Source organism: Podarcis pityusensis, assembly GCF_964106645.2.
Source record: "Podarcis pityusensis genome assembly, chromosome: 4".
In the NCBI taxonomy this organism is placed as follows: domain Eukaryota; kingdom Metazoa; phylum Chordata; class Lepidosauria; order Squamata; family Lacertidae; genus Podarcis; species Podarcis pityusensis.
This window is the reverse complement of record NC_138027.1, coordinates 77,276,166-77,291,985: the sequence shown is the minus strand read 5'-3', so window position 1 is coordinate 77,291,985 and position 15,820 is coordinate 77,276,166. Positions and strand designations below refer to the sequence as shown.

The 15,820-nt window shown below is 40.3% G+C and overlaps 2 long non-coding RNA genes across 2 annotated transcripts in view; one reads left to right on the top strand and one right to left on the bottom strand.

Annotated features, from left to right (window-relative positions):
* LOC308475928 overlaps positions 1–15,820 on the bottom strand; it is a 172,884-nt gene that overhangs the window by 38,102 nt on the left and 118,962 nt on the right. The gene's annotated exons all lie outside the window — the stretch shown is intronic.
* On the top strand, positions 199–2,212 carry LOC308476060. Its single transcript, XR_013985663.1, has 3 exons — positions 199–257; positions 1,053–1,243; positions 2,135–2,212. It is a non-coding gene; the product is annotated as an uncharacterized lncRNA (long non-coding RNA).

Below are 15,820 nucleotides of genomic sequence, written 5' to 3'. Positions count from 1 at the left end.
TCTGCATATGGCATTGTGAATGCTTCCCACAACACCTGCATCAAGAGTGCATTACAGAATGAGCTTTATGCTGAGTGCTATATATTCTTTTGCACTAGCTTCTGGTCCATTTCACCCCCAAAGTGCTAGCATTAACCTTTAAAGTCCTTAATGGCTTTGGGCTAGTTTACCAGAAGGAACATCTCTTCCCATATACAGCATACCTGCTTGGAAGTTCTTCATCAGAGGTCCTATTCCAGGTCCCCCAACCAATTGAGGTAAGGCAGGTAGTCACCAGGGAAAGGAACTTCTCAGTGGTGATTCATCGTTTGTGGAATGCTTTATCCAGAGACTTCTTTTACAGTGTCAGCTGAGGACCTCATTTATTTTCCCTGTTGTTGTTTTTTAAATAATCTGTTTTAGTGTCTATGTTCATACTGATTTTATACTTTTGCTGCGCTGGTTTTATACTAATATTATGCTGGGTTTTGATAGTTGCATTCATGCTGGCTGCATTGATACTCTTTTAATATGAGTTTTGATATTCATTTTTGGTGTATTTTATGTGATTATAATTTTGTAAACCACCCAGAGAGCTTTTTATTGATGGATGGTCTAGAAATAATAGAATTAATGTTGAGTCCTGCTTCTTAATCTGAAAAACAAATGAGAATGTTTTTAAATACACAGAGAGAGAGGGGGGGGGGGAAGAGAGAGAATCCTAAAATAGGTGACCTGGGGGGAATGGCAGACAATGTCTTCTCCACAAAATTATTTGACTGGCTTTTAAAAACAAAATTGTTGATGTGAAGTCCCTGATGTGAATCAGGACCCTGGGTCCCAGGGGGTGCACCTACAATTTATTATAAAAGTATCAGTTACATGATTGGCATCACATATAGTTTGACCCTAAAACTGTATGTTTCAACTTTTAACTGTAAACGATTAACCTCTTTCATTACGGGTTGTGCCCCTTCCAAAATACAAAGGGTAGTAGCTAAAAATGATGTTTAATGCATATATAAGGAATATCTATCATTGCTGTTTATAGTTGTGTGTCTATTCACTTACAGCCCAATTAACAAATGGTCCAAGAACAAACAACTGTTACTGCTATTGATTTGAATGGAGCCCTGCCCCAAATTCATTGGAATTATGAATGGAATAGTTTTCAAGAATGTTAAGCCCTTGGGACATCTCACAAACAACAACTGGATTGTTTTTTTCTGCATTTCCTACGACTGTAAAGTGAATAATCAGACATGTATGTAAAGGTAATTTTGATTTTTTAAAAAAAGATGTCTTGTTTCTGCACTCTAGTCACCAGCGTCACACTTACCCATCTAGAAAGCATCTTAGCACCACTTCTGAAAATCCCATCAACACCCCTCCATCCTCAAAAGCTACCTTTTCTTAATTAAAAAAGAGGGGGAGGAATAGGAAACTACTTTGGTTCCTTGGGTCTGCACTATTGTGAATTAATAAGAAAGGGAAAGCAGATGAAAATGATACTTCTGACGCAAACATGCCAAATCTTAATCTGGTTGGTTTCCATTTAAGACCGGCTTGCTTGAACTTGCTGAGTGCCCTTTCAGGAAAATACATCTGTTTTCATGGATATTTCAGTTTTCAGCTAGAGTAAAATACTGAGGGTGACATCCCAGTGATGTCTGCCCACTTGTGGAACTGGAATTCTGGTTCCTCTCCTCCCTCCGTCCTCAGCGCCCCCAAAAAATCTACCTTGGAGTATCCCAAAACCCTCCCCTGCAGAGTAGATTTGGGGGGCACATTGTGGGAATGGGGTGAAGTCCTGTGGTGTGATCAGGTTTGAAAAACACTGTTTGGTGATAAAGTCACTGTTAGTACAGTTTCTGCTCTAAAAATAAAATAAAATGTTTATAAGGCCTCAAGTACCACAAGTTAAAAAAGGCCAAACCATCAGAGCCCTGCATTTCAGAAAACAGCACAGAAATAAGAGAATGCAAAGTTATTTTATAGGGGGAAGGGGAAGGAGATGAAAAGGGGGCGAGGGAAGAGAACTAGAGAAAAAAGTCTGTCTTTCAGTTTCAATCTGTCTTGATGTTTAAAATCTCTGAAGTTTTCTTATGTGTTAAAAATGAAAAGCTACAAATTTATCTTTTGCCATTTTCCCAAGGGAAGTTGACCCAAATCCTCCAGCAGCAGTTGAAAAGGTTTTTTCCCCCCAGCTTTATCAAATGGCCCCAACAGAGCCCGGCTTAAAATTAAAAGCTTCCCCTACCAGAGGGAATATATGTGACTTTAATAACTGAAATGTGTTTTTACTTTCTATTACAAGGGTCAAAAGGTTTCTAAACAAACCCAATTTATCAATTATTTAGAGCTGATTTCTTCTGAAGTGGTATTTCTAAGATATTATTTGGTGGAGAAATTCAATGTTCTAAGACCAGCCGCAGCATTTTATTCATAACAAATTTCTCTGAAACTGAATTTGCTGGGGCAACTTAATTTCCCCGCTATCGTGTTTGCACTGCAGAAATATCAACTGAAGTGTTATAGGGACTAACGAGTGGGCTTTTTCAGAGAGAAATCCCATATAAGCAATGCTTATTCAGCACCACCCCTGCTTGCTGTTTATTGCTTAAGAAATGAAGTAGTCGATTGTGTTTGGAGGAAAATTTCTTTAGGTGCGCCAATATTCTCATGGGTGGGTGAGGGGGGGAAACACCACACACAGAGAACGACGACGCAGAGACACCTTTAACAGTCATGGAACAATATCTAAAACCGCACTGTTTGTCACCCATGCAGCAAGCAAAAACCAGATAGCCATCAGAGGTTGTGTTAAAATACACTTTGAAATGAATGCACACAACTTTCTCAACGCGGGGACTTTCCCACCCCACAAACTACGTACAACATTTCATTTAGTGGAAGGAACAAAATGAATGTAAACGCAGAAAGTGGCCATTTCCCCCCCTAACGGAGTCTACAGACCATGTAAATACTGTGTTTATTATATAGCTAAACACACATTGGGTTTCTGCCTAAAGACTGCCATTCGATGCTGGCAGAAGATTTTACAGAACAGTTCATAAATTCATGGGAAGCCCTGTTAAATGAAACCAACCATCCAGGGGCTGACGTTCTGCCATCTTTCAAAACCTGTCTTCCCAGCAGTAAAAAACGGCACGTTTATTTGTGCAGGAAAGTATGAAGCAGAAATGAAATCTAGGTGTTATATAAGGCAATTAATTATTTTTAAGGAAAATAATTTGTCCATTGAACACGCCAAAAAAGGGGAAATAGATACTGGCCTGTATCTGTAAATGAAAAAAGATATGGTAGAGTACCCTTTTGCATTCAGAGTGTATACACCAGGTTCAACTTATGGGAGTTCTGGGTAGATCTGTTAACACATCTGGATTCTTGAATGAATGCTGTGGGTGCCACCACTTCAAATCTCTCCTCTCCCCCTTTCCTCAGGTCAGCCCCCTGGGACACAAAAATGGAGAAATTGCATGTGTGAAAAGGATATGGAATTGAAAGAGGAAGTGGGCAAGATCATTACTCTTCCAACTTCCTCCTCCAGGTCTCTGTACTTTCCAAAGGTCCTCCAGATGTCGCTTGCTTCAACCTCTATCAGCCCCAGCTAGCCTAGACAATGATCACAGAGACAACGGTGGGCTGAAGTCCAATGACATCTGGAGGGCCACAGGTTTGAACCTGTTCACACATATGTCAACTTGGCAGAAATGCAAAAAGTAACCCTGTAAGGTAGGCCAGTGTCATGATCATCATTTTGCAGATGGGAAAATGGGGATGACAGAGGTGGCTGCTTGCTTAAGGCCACCTGCTAAATTTATGACAAAGGTAAGGTTCCTGTTAAGGAGGTTTGATTTTGAATTATTGTTTTGTAGTTAAGAGAGTTATATAGTGAACATATTGAATGGCCTTGCTAGATCAAGCTATTACGATGTTATTTTTTAGGTGGCTGAATGGCTTTATTCCTCTTAATATTATTGTATTGTTGCTTATGTTTTCTAATGTAACAGTAATCTGAAACTTATTTGTATACCACCCTGAGATCCATTTTTGTTTTTATATTATATGTCATGGGAGGGCATGATGCAATAACCATGCCTTGTTGATCTCCAGCATCCACAAATTAGAGGTCTATTGCCTCTAATGATGGATGCTCTGTTTGACTAATCCAAGGTTTCCCAAACTGTGGTCTGCAGATCACTAGTGGCCTGAATCCTCACTCAGGTGGCTGACAGCACGTAATCATTCCCACAATGGGCAGAAAAGCCATTAAGTGGTCTGCCATGATCCTCAAGAATTTTAAAGTGGCTTGTGGGAAAATGGTTGGTGAACATGGAACTAATTTCAGTTTATTATTTGACTAATAGCCACCTACTTTTCCATACATTTGTCTAATCTTATTCCCCACCCTAACTCCAAAATTTAAGCTTCTGGTCATTATCATTATCTTGCACTGATGAATTCAGTAAGTTTTATACATTTTAAAACTTGGCAGGATGCAATCATGTCTCTCTTTTTGGGATGTTTAACTTTGGGTCTGTTCTTTGAGCAGCTTTCTCCAGGTTTGTCCCTGATTGTGGACGTTTAGGCTATTGCAAGTGGCTCATATAATATTCATTTGGTGTGGAGTTTAGGTTTTTTTTGTTAATTATGACATAATTTATCTTAGCATACCAAGTAAAATCACTGAGTCTGGTTATACTTCCTACAAAAAACAATCATAATATTAATATGTTGATGTTACATGTTTTATTTTGCCTCAAGTGCAAAGCACTGGTAACAGATCAGCTGCTTTAGGCCAGTGACTTGTGCAACTGTAGAATATTTCCTTCCAAATTGGGCACTTGGAGAACTCAGCTGTTTTTCCTGGCAGAAAGGTTCCTACTACTAAATACACTTATGAATAGCTCTAAAAATCAGTGTCGAATTGGCTTCATGAACTGTAGGAACTGTGTTTCAGAAGGAGTATGACATCCCCTTGGATATCTTCAGAGACGCTATTGATTTGTTCCAGAGAAAGCCTTTTCTGTCCTTGTGATGCCTGTGACTTAGTAGAACAATGCAAAGGCCTCAATAGCACAGAAGGCAAAGGTGAAAAGTGAGTGTTGCAAGGAGTTCTAGGAAATTATTGGAAGATGTTCTCCACAGAAAAAATCTCTAATTAATTAATTTAATTGTTTTTAAAACCTTTATATGCCACCCCACCGTTCTGAATTGCCACCTGCAATACTGCTAGATTCCCCAGAGGAACCAGCATAGCTTGTACTGGCTCAAGGATTAATTCTGCCACTTGGTCTAATGGAGAATTGCCTTCACAGGCAGTTCATTTTTGCCTTACTGTTAGAATGAGCAGCCCTGGAACATGTGGAGTTGTTTTATGCATTGGCGTAAAAGAGCCAGTTCATATGCAATGTATATGGTCATGACCCAAAGACAAGAGGAGATTTTATTTTTGCTTACACTCTGCCTTATAGATTCCAGCATTGTTCAAAGCGAAGAGTTCTTTAAATGAAATAAGCAAAGGATCCTCTTACTGGATGATAAATGGGATAAGAGCAAAACAGAGAGGTCAGCCTTGATATAATTAATCCCACACTTACATCAGATATGCACAGCTTCCTACTTACACTTTAGGAATTAAAAAGAGAGAGAGAGCAACAGAAAAAACTGGAAGAAATTACGAAGGATGGAGGTGAACTTTTGTGTGCCACAATGATATTACAATTGTGTCACAAGGTATTGCATATGTGGGTATATATTTTTTTACTGTTTCATAGGCCCTTCTGCCTAAGACAAACTAGTTGTGATGGGAATACACTGATTCAACATATGACTCTCTGTCTATCTGTCTATTGATCAATCGATCAAACAGAATATCTACGAAATTAGTTGAATGTACATTCACATCACATGTGAATGCTGATAACCTCAAAAGGAATATCCAAAAACAGATACGGGGCTTTTTTTCAGCTGGAACTCACCATAACTCAGTTTCAGCACCTCTCAGGTTGGCATTATAAGAGAACAAGGGAGGTGTTCATGGTGAGTTCTGGCACCTCTTTTTCTAGAAAAATAGCACTACAACTTAATCCGTTCCGGAAGTCCGTTCCAAAAGCAAAGCGTTCCAAAACCAAGGCACGCTTTCCCATAGAAAGTAATGCAAAATGGATTAATCCGTTCCAGACTTTTAAAAGCAACCCCTAAAACAGCAATTTAACATGAATTTTACTATCTAACGAGACCACTGATCCATAAAATGAAAGCAGTAAACAATGTACTGCAGTCACACAATCAATCAATCAATCAATCAATAGCTCAACTGGGTTCCACACAGTCACAAAACCAAAACCAAAAAAAGAGCCCCCAAAACAAAAATGCAAAATAAATACCAAAAAACAGACAGACCTCAGCATAACACTCAAATCGGAAGTGTAACACTCAAAATGGAGCATGTTCGGCTTCCAGAAAAAGTTCACAAACCGGAACACTTACTTCCGGGTTTGCAATATTTGGGTTCCAAGTTGTTGGAGTACCAAGGTGTTTGAGAACCAAGGTACAACTGTACACTGATATTGAGAATGCTCAGTTGGCTGGGGTTTGATTCAAGCTTTTTCTTTCTTCTTTTGAAAGATGCTAAGATCAGCCCCAGCCAAAATTACCTTTGCAGACCTCAGCAGAAGCCATGAGCCTTTGTGAAAAGGAATAATCCTCCCTCTAGGCATTATAAAGTTTTTTTTTCCTGTGCAGGACAAAAGAGATGAGGGATCTGTTTGTCACTCATTTGCTTCTCATTGGTCTACAAATGGCATCATGCAAAGGAGCAATGAAGAAACACAACCGATTGCAATTATGCTGGGATCTTTTCCTTCTTCACAATTAAATATAATTCAGAGGAAAACCCCATCACCGTCAGCCCCAGTATAAACCACATTTTTCCTCCCTTTGATCAGGTTTCATGATGAGAAGTGGCTACAGCCCAGGCAATACCTGAAATCACTCCTCTGGGCTGGGAGCTTGAATAAATGGAAGGCTGGGTGGTGATGGTGGGGGTTGGGGGGGGGAAGAAATAGCCGCCTTTCCCAACGAAGCATACCCTTGCAATCTGGCGCATTTCCTTACGTGGCCTTGCACAGGCTTATAAACCATTGGAATCAATTTCTTTTAAAAACACGTTTTTCAGAAACTTATTACGCACTTTAGAGATATATTATATACCTTCAGCGGCAAAAGAAGAAAAATTACAGGTGCAAAAGCAACCCATTTTTCTCACTGCTGAAAATGATGCTGTGTACTAGTCACAGGGGAACAGTAAAAATTACACTCTAACAGCAACAGGGCAGAAACCCACAAAGCCACCGCAGAGCGAGTGGCACAGCCAGGCAGCGCTCTAATAAATCAAGATAATTCTCTGCCTGCCTTGAACTTAGACCCGACTACAATTCACTGGTACAGCGGGGAGAGGGAGGGGAGAGGAAGGGAGGAAAAAAAAAAGTCTGTTAGAGGAATTCAGCTTTACTGGGGGGACGTGATTAGTCACTGGCCAGATTGAGCCTCGATTGCATCTAAATGGTCCACTTTATGAACCATTTATCTTCTGCTCAGACCATTTTCATTACACCAAAAAGTGATGCTGAGCTACCAGCTGTAAGATACAGCCTGGTGAAAATTAATAACCTTTCCCCCCCCCCTCCCTTCCTCCTGCAGAACTCCTGCATATGTGAGCAGGAGCATTTATCCCTGTTTTGTTGCTATTTGCATCCTGGCGTTCCCTGGCAGTCTTTCAATTTTCTCAAGTCTCTTAGCCTTTGCCCCCTGTTTCGCTTTTGCAACACAAACAATTCATCTGTGCATTTAAAATTCTCTTAGCGCCCTGACATCAGGATATAGCCTTAGAGCAGGGAGCAGTTTACGGAGGGGGGAAAAAAGGGCTCTTATTAATTCCTCTGTCCTGCCTTCCTGCTAAAATATAGGGATCTTGAGATTACTGCTGGGTCCCTTAAAGACCATTTAGAGCAGTGCAATTTTAAAAGGAGACCTTTATTAATACCTGCTTAGGCTACTGACTGTGGGGAGGGCAGAGGAGGTCTGGCTGTGATGGAAGATAGTCTCTTAGTGAGGGCGTCACGTGACTGATAATTCACCAGCAGACCTACAGAGCCTTCTGTAGCTGCAAAGATATATGCTGATATGATTACAATAACACACAATGAAATTATGGAGTATTAATGGTGCTTAACCACTGTCAGGAATTAAGCAGAATTAACACGAGTCTTTCTTTGAGCAGACATAGTTTTGATAGGGCTGATTAAGGATTTGGCTATCTGAGGAAGCTCATTATAGTATTAATTAGGATACAATGAGCACCAAACTGTGTTGTTTTGGCAGATTCCTGCATGGAACTACACAACTGGGAAGAGCTTAAAACACACACACAACCTGATTTTTTTTTTAAAGGGGGAATTAAATAAATAATTTGTTCAATCCACCACTCAAGTCATTTGGATTTTTCCAGCTTTTAAAAATAGTATTTCCTTTGCCTGTCATAACAGAAGTCACAAAATCACTTCCGCTCCAGCCATAAATATGGTTGGCCAAATCTATGAAATATATTGCGGGGACGGGATCGCTAAATCACACCATAGAGATTTTGCTGAAAGAATAAAGGAATTCAAAGGAAACTTGCCAATCTGGATAGTTTGGCAGAGCGCTTTACAACATAATGCACAATCACCCCCTCCCATAATTGTGTGCTTTACATAATAGAAATCTAACAATATCTTAGATTGACTGGGGGGTGGGGAAGCTAATAAAATAAAATGGAAAATTTTATTTTGCACTGATCCTGTTATTCTGCTAATAATGCAATAACTTCCTTTGCAAACAAAGATTAAGATTTTCAAATTAAGAACATAATTAAAAGCTATTAGATAAAGCAGCTCCACTCATATATTTTACTGTTTGGGGTTTGCAAGTATGGGTAAATTGCATTCAGAGAGTATTTGCGGCTAATTTCAGGTGTACAAGCTGAGCTCTGGCAATATTGCATCATTACAACCGTACTGTGATGTGATCAGCTGCGTCTCAGCCTGGTCTGAGCTAGGAGATGCTAAGCTGTAAATCCAGCTGCCTTTGAGAAGGAATTCTTCCTTCTAATAATTAACAAGCAAATGAGAAAGACATTTTGGCTTGATTCCTCCAGAGGCCAAAGGCAGGTACAAATTGCACCCAATGGATCTCCTGGAGGAATTTGCATCGGGGGTGGGGGTGGGGGGTGGTGACTTCACCTTTGGGAATGCAGATGGTTGAATCATTACTGCCCTCTCCTGGGTATTTGTTAGGAACAATAGATTTACTTCCAGTCATAAGACTGAAGCTATTCAAAGGACAGACGCAACACTATTTCAAGAGGAAGAAAACCCCAAACTTCCTGTCAACTTGTATGCATTTAAATGGGATATGAAATGCAGTGGAGATGTCTCTCTGTGTGTGTTTTGAATTGGGAGTACTGCATTAAAAAGGCCTCAGGGTGCACTGGTCACCCTGCACAACAAACAAACAAACAAACAAACAAACAGACAGACAGACAGACAGACAAGGTTGTAGCCACAGTCCCAGGAAAGGGACTTTTAGTTTTTTTAGCCATGAGGCTGAGGGAAAAATTCTCCACAGATATTTCTGGCAATGGAAGAAAGCATCCTGTGGCACTGCAAAGGCTACTACAGACTGACTGAAGTCTTTGATGAAGTGGGATTTTGCCCACAAATGCGTATGCCCCAATACATCTGTTAGTCTTGGTGCAAAGTTGCTGTTAACAGGCTAGCATGGCTACCGCTCCAGATATTTCTGGAAGGATGGAGGGATGATCACTGTAGCCCAGTTGAGGTTCTGGAAGCAGTGTCAAACCTCTGTTTCAGGATTCCCAAATTCAGGTAGGTAGCCGTGTCGGTCTGATGCAGTTGAAACAAACAAACAAACAAACAAACAAACAAACAAACAAACAACTTCTTCAGATACTTAGGATTCCCAAAGTTTGTTTTTGCCTGGCCAATTGGAGCAAATTCTTTTTGTGTGTGTGTGTTTGTATTAGACCAGATTTACCAGAATTTCATGAACACTGGTTGAAGGCAAAGGGTGCAGCTGGATCAGATCTTCAGCTTGACCTACTTTCTTCCTGTTAAAACTCCTCTGAGAGTAATATTTTATTAAACGTCTGACTGCATTTTCATTGAATTTCATTTCCTTCCATCGGTGTGATGTGCTGGAATTCTCAAACATCCTTGCAATATTTTTATGCTGGTGTTATTGGGGTTTATGTTTGTAAACAGCTTAGAAGCCTATTTTGGCATTAAGCAGAATATAAATATTATTTCTTTTATTTGTCTTAAGGGGGCTTAAGAAGAACAGGCAGGGAATTGCTGCTGCTGGCCCCTAGAATCTGCGGTCTGAAGCAGTTGCTCACTTTACCCAGTAGGAGGGCTGGCCCTGCATTTAAGGCCTAAATCCTGCTTTCCACTGGTTAGTTATTTTACAGGCATCAAAGTTGGATTATTTATTTATTTTATGAGATTCTGTTAACAGCAATTATCTAAGCACTAGACTTTTTTTTTTTAATTACTTGGCTTTGTTCCTTAGATCTTCTTCATTGATGGTGAAAAAAAATAATTGTTTTATTTGACAGAAATGAGATCACAACTCCACCATATTCTCTTTGAGTAGCTCCTTGGAAATACTGCAATCCTAACCATGTCTACTCAGAAGTAAGTCCTACTGAATTCAACCCTAGGTTAAGTATGGCTGGTATTGTAGCCTAAAGCTGCAGACCCATACCTATTTATCAGACGTATGTCCCATTGAACTCAATGAGCAGACATGCGCAGGATTGCACCATAAGTCTCACTTCATATCTGTAAAATGGGAATAATTGCTATTTACCTCAGTGGATTGTTGTGAAGGCAATAATAGGTCTCTGCCCAGACACTGGTCTAAGTGACATTTTGTTATTATAGCTTAAATATAGATCTGATTATTAGCCCCAACTTTATTGATGCAACAAGCTGTACAAGTTTTGCCAAAAAATGTTCTTAAGGCAGAAGTATATTCTAGGCTAATGCTAAGGGACAGTACAAAAGTAGGTTACATTACATGGAATAACCTGTATAATACAATTTATCGCGAATAATAAGGCCTAGGATCCTTGTACCTCTCCTGGTATGCCCCACAGAGGAACTTACGGTCTTCAAACAAAAACATCTTGAAGGTCCCAGGCCACAGGGAGGTTAGGCTGGTCTCAATCAGAGCCAGGGCTTTTTCGGCTGTGGCTTCGATCTGGTGGAACGCTCTGTCACAAGAGACTAGGGCCCTGCGGGACTTGACATCTTTCCGCAGGACCTGCAAGACAGAGCTGTTCCACCAAGCCTTTAGTCAGGGCACAGCCTGACTCCCTCCTTTGGCAATCTTCACAGAACTCTAGCCCAATGGTTGCCATCAATTTGATTTGAATTAATTTTATAATGAAATGATTTTAGAATGTTATATTATTTTATTGTTGTTAGCCGCCCTGAGCCCAGCTTCGGCTGGGGAGGGCGGGATATAAATAAAAAAAATATTATTATTATTTATTATAATGGTGATACATATTTTATCTTTGAACTGCAACATACTCAATGGGAAAAACACTGGAAATAACAGGAGCCTTGAAATCAGCGAGACTCTGGGTACATGTGGGGCCTCTCATAATGAAATGTTCCACTGTACAAGTATAATCCACACACAGAGGAACCTAGCATTTCACAGAGAAGATTCCCTGACATGCTACTTTTCTGTTTGCAGGGATTCCTTTTTTATTTGAAGAGCATTCAGCTGCAGCTTCCAGTGGTACACTCAGTCTCCAGCCTTAGTGAGTGCTAAGCCAGAGCCTTTTGAAGAGGCAGGAGTCTCTAGACCATGGACAGCTCCAAAAACAGCTCTGAGAAGCTACACGTCTCAGCTGATGTTTTGTATCTTGATGTAGCCCCCATTAACTTTTACAAGTCCTTCCCATCAGAAGAAGGTGAGCAAAGCTAAAGGGAGCCATCCTTGAGGTCTTCAGTACTCTGGAGCTTCTACACAAGGATGCCTTTCTATGCTTGAGACACATTTACTGCAATGGTGAATAAATGGAATTCAAAACTGTGATCCATACATATATTTTTTGAGGGTGTGTGTGTCCTAAACTGAAGCAATATTTATTATGTCCTAATTCAGTCTTGAAACACCAAACCCTAGCAATATATCCTGTGAATGTTCCTTTTTGGGGGGGTAGTTATCCTTGTAACAAAATCCCAGTGTATCAATGATTAAAAATAGATTGAAGATCTATAGACTTTGCAGCTTTATCGACTGTTTCTAACTACACTGTACACTACAGTGTACAGCCTCCATATCTATTTTATCCTGGGCTTTGAGTCTATAATTTCCATTTAGCTGTTGCCAATATGTACTGGCACAAATCTCTCTTTCTCACTTCAACTTTTTTTTTTTTTGCTGTTTCTGTTTCTATACAGCATCAATTACATCTTACTCACTCTTGTATAGTGCATTCTCGATTAAAAAAACAACCCTCAATGCTCTAATTAACTAAACAATTAACATCAAACCTAGAATGCATTTGTGTGACCACCTTAGTTCTGTTCTCTAAGGCGAATAGCAGGACCCATGTAGTAATAATTATTACTTCTTGGCAACTTCCACTCGCTCCGGCATGGATATAGCAGAACTGTATTTGATAGATCCAGCCATTAAGAAAAATAAATAAAAAGGAGCACTGTGTTCTATACATATTTACTCAAAAATAAGTCCTGATGAGCTCATTGGGCCTTACTCCCACTCCCAGGTGTATATCCTGTGTTAATTCATACACTTACCTGGGACTTACAGGATTATACTGTAAGTGTATTTACACTGGAAAGCAGAATTCTGTTTCAGTCCTGAGCTATGCAGCAAAGCCAGTTGTAATTTTATGACATGTGTCTTATTTGAAAGCTACTATTTTAAATTTTTTTAAGAAGAAATTTGAATTGCAGGCAGTGTTACATAGAGAAAAAAATGTACACACAATAAACAGAATATTTGTTGGGGTGTGTATACGCAAGGGATACAACAGGGATGGCTAATATTCAATATGTAATATCCTCTCAGCGACATAATCTATAAGTATCAGATAGTTGTAAAGAAGAACACAAGGGGCAGGGAACTTTTTTCACCACTGAGGGCAAGGATGGAAAGTGATCATGTGTCAAAGGGGCCAGAGCTAATTGCATACTTCAGTTTCATTTAATTAGCATAATTTGTCTATCAGGTCACAGTTTGAAACCAAACAACAGCTTGAAGCTAAACTATACGTGGTGGACATGTTGCATTTATTCTGTGATATTTGTATTTTGGAATTTTTAAACCCCTAGGGTGTAAAAACCTTAGGTAAGCTCTTTTTCATTGAAATGCAAACAATCGGCTAGCAATAGAGGCTTGAAATATATATCACTAGATATATTAGTGATCTCAGTATTCTGTTTACCCACCTTCTGATTTTTCAAAAAACAGAGATTGCTATTAAACTATCCTTGCCACCTCTACTTTCTGCTCCAAGTAAAACACCTTGTTTTTTTTAATTATGTGTGGAATTTAGGGGTCAAACCACAGAGATTGAAAGACTGTAGCTCTCCCCACCCCATCTCTTTCTGCTTTGCAAAGAAAACTTTTTTTTTTATTAAAAAAATTGCCAACTGTTTACAGACTTTTACATAATGGTGAATCTTATGCGGCTCATTCACACATCCCAGTTCTTCTCTTTGTTAGTTGACCATGTCTGAGTAAAGGTAAAGGGACCCCTGACCATTAGGTCCAGTCGTGGCCAACTCTGGGGTTGCGGCGCTCATCTCGCTTTACTGTCTGAGTACGACCCATTAAAATAAATGAATTTGAGTTATTTAAGCAAACCACTCCCCTTTGCTTTTAAGCCCAAACCTTACACTCCTTTCTGACTGGCAAAAGCTACATTAAAACATTAGGAGCCATCCCTACAAGAGATCAAGGGATGTCCTAGGATCTCAGAGGAGCAGACAGAAGATATATATTTCTCACCACTGAATTCTCTAATATTAAATAGCTGGGAAGAATCAGAAGGTTGATCAAATGCCCACAATTATTATAAAACACAAACTTCCTGGTACAGTGTGCAGGAGGCGACACACACACACACACACACACACACACACTGATAATGGTCAATTCCCTGTTTGGCCTTGAAGGGTTATCTCCATTCTTTCACCTTACCTTACTGCATAGAAGAGTGTTGTGGGGATAAATGAGATATTCACTGCAAAATATATCACACCTTGGAAAGTGCTATTAAAATGATCAATAATGATACAATAAAATTGTAAGGTCATGGTGATCCTGATTTATACATTTGTAGGAGTTAAAGCCAGAGTGATGGTTCTTTCCTTATGGGAAGAAGAGAGAAACCACGCCTTAATGAAAGGACCCCTTGATGGACAGGCCTAAGGTCTAGTCATATAAACATAAGACTTCCAGTCAAGATTCCAAAGCAAATTGATTTGTTATAAATACCCAGGGAGAATTTTATGCCCCTCCTAATTTGCCCACCACTAAGTCTGCAACCTTGTGTTCCCTGGGATCAGGGTTTCCCAAACTTGGGTCTCCAGCTGTTTTTTTTGACTACAACTCCCATCATCCCTAGCTAGCAGGACCAGCAGTCAGGGATGATGGGACTTGTAGTCCAAAAACAGTTGGGGACCCAAGTTTAGGAAACTCTGCCTGGGAGGGTGCCTCAGGGGTCTCAGGGTATATCAGATCATCCCCTCTGATGCTGAATCCCACTCCTTGCTGCCATGGAAACCACTAACGCCCTGGCCCATTTGATGGTGAAGCTCAAACATCAGAAGGCCCAAAATAGGGAGCAGTTCAGGGATGGGTTAAGGGAGGATTGGAAAACAGCTCAGCTCTGAAGGACCCCAAGCTGTCTCAGCCACTCAACCACCTGCCACCTGCAAAGTGTTCCTCTGGCCTCATTTTCACCCTCTCAGTGTCATTTGAGAAAGGCTTTTCAATTTAAGCAAAAGTAGATATATCAGGCCCTCCAAGTGTTTTCCAGGGACATCCCTGATTTGGAGAGGCTGTCCAGGTTTCTTATTTGATCCCAGAATGTCCCACTTTTCCTTAGGATGTTCCTATTTTCATTGGAGGGTATGGAGTTATCTGACCTCCATGCCGTCTGAAGGCAATCCCGTATAGGGAGGTTTTTGAAAATGTTTAATGTTTTATTATGTTTTTATATGGTGCTGGATGAGACTCTTGAGAGTCCCATGGACTGCAAGAAGATCAAACCTCTCCATTCTTTAGGAAATCAGCCCTGGGTGCCCACTAGGACAGATCGTGAAGCTGAGGCTCCAATACTTTGGCCACCTCATGAGAAGAGAAGACTCCCTGGAAAAGACCCTGATGTTGGGAATGATGGAGGGCACAAGGAGAAGGGGACAACAGAGGACGAGATGGTTGGACAGTGTTCTGGAAGCTAGCAGCATGAGTTTGACCAAACTGCGGGAGGCAGTGGAAGACAGGAGTGCCTGGCGTGCTCTGGTCCATAGGGTCATGAAGAGGCGGACATGACTAAATGACTAAACAATAATGTTTTTATATGTGTTGGAAGCTGCCCAGAGTGGCTGGAGCAACCCAGTAAGATGTGTGAGGTATAAATTGTGAAATTATCATTATAGAATGGGATGTCCCTATTTTCATCAGATAAATGTTGGAGGGTATG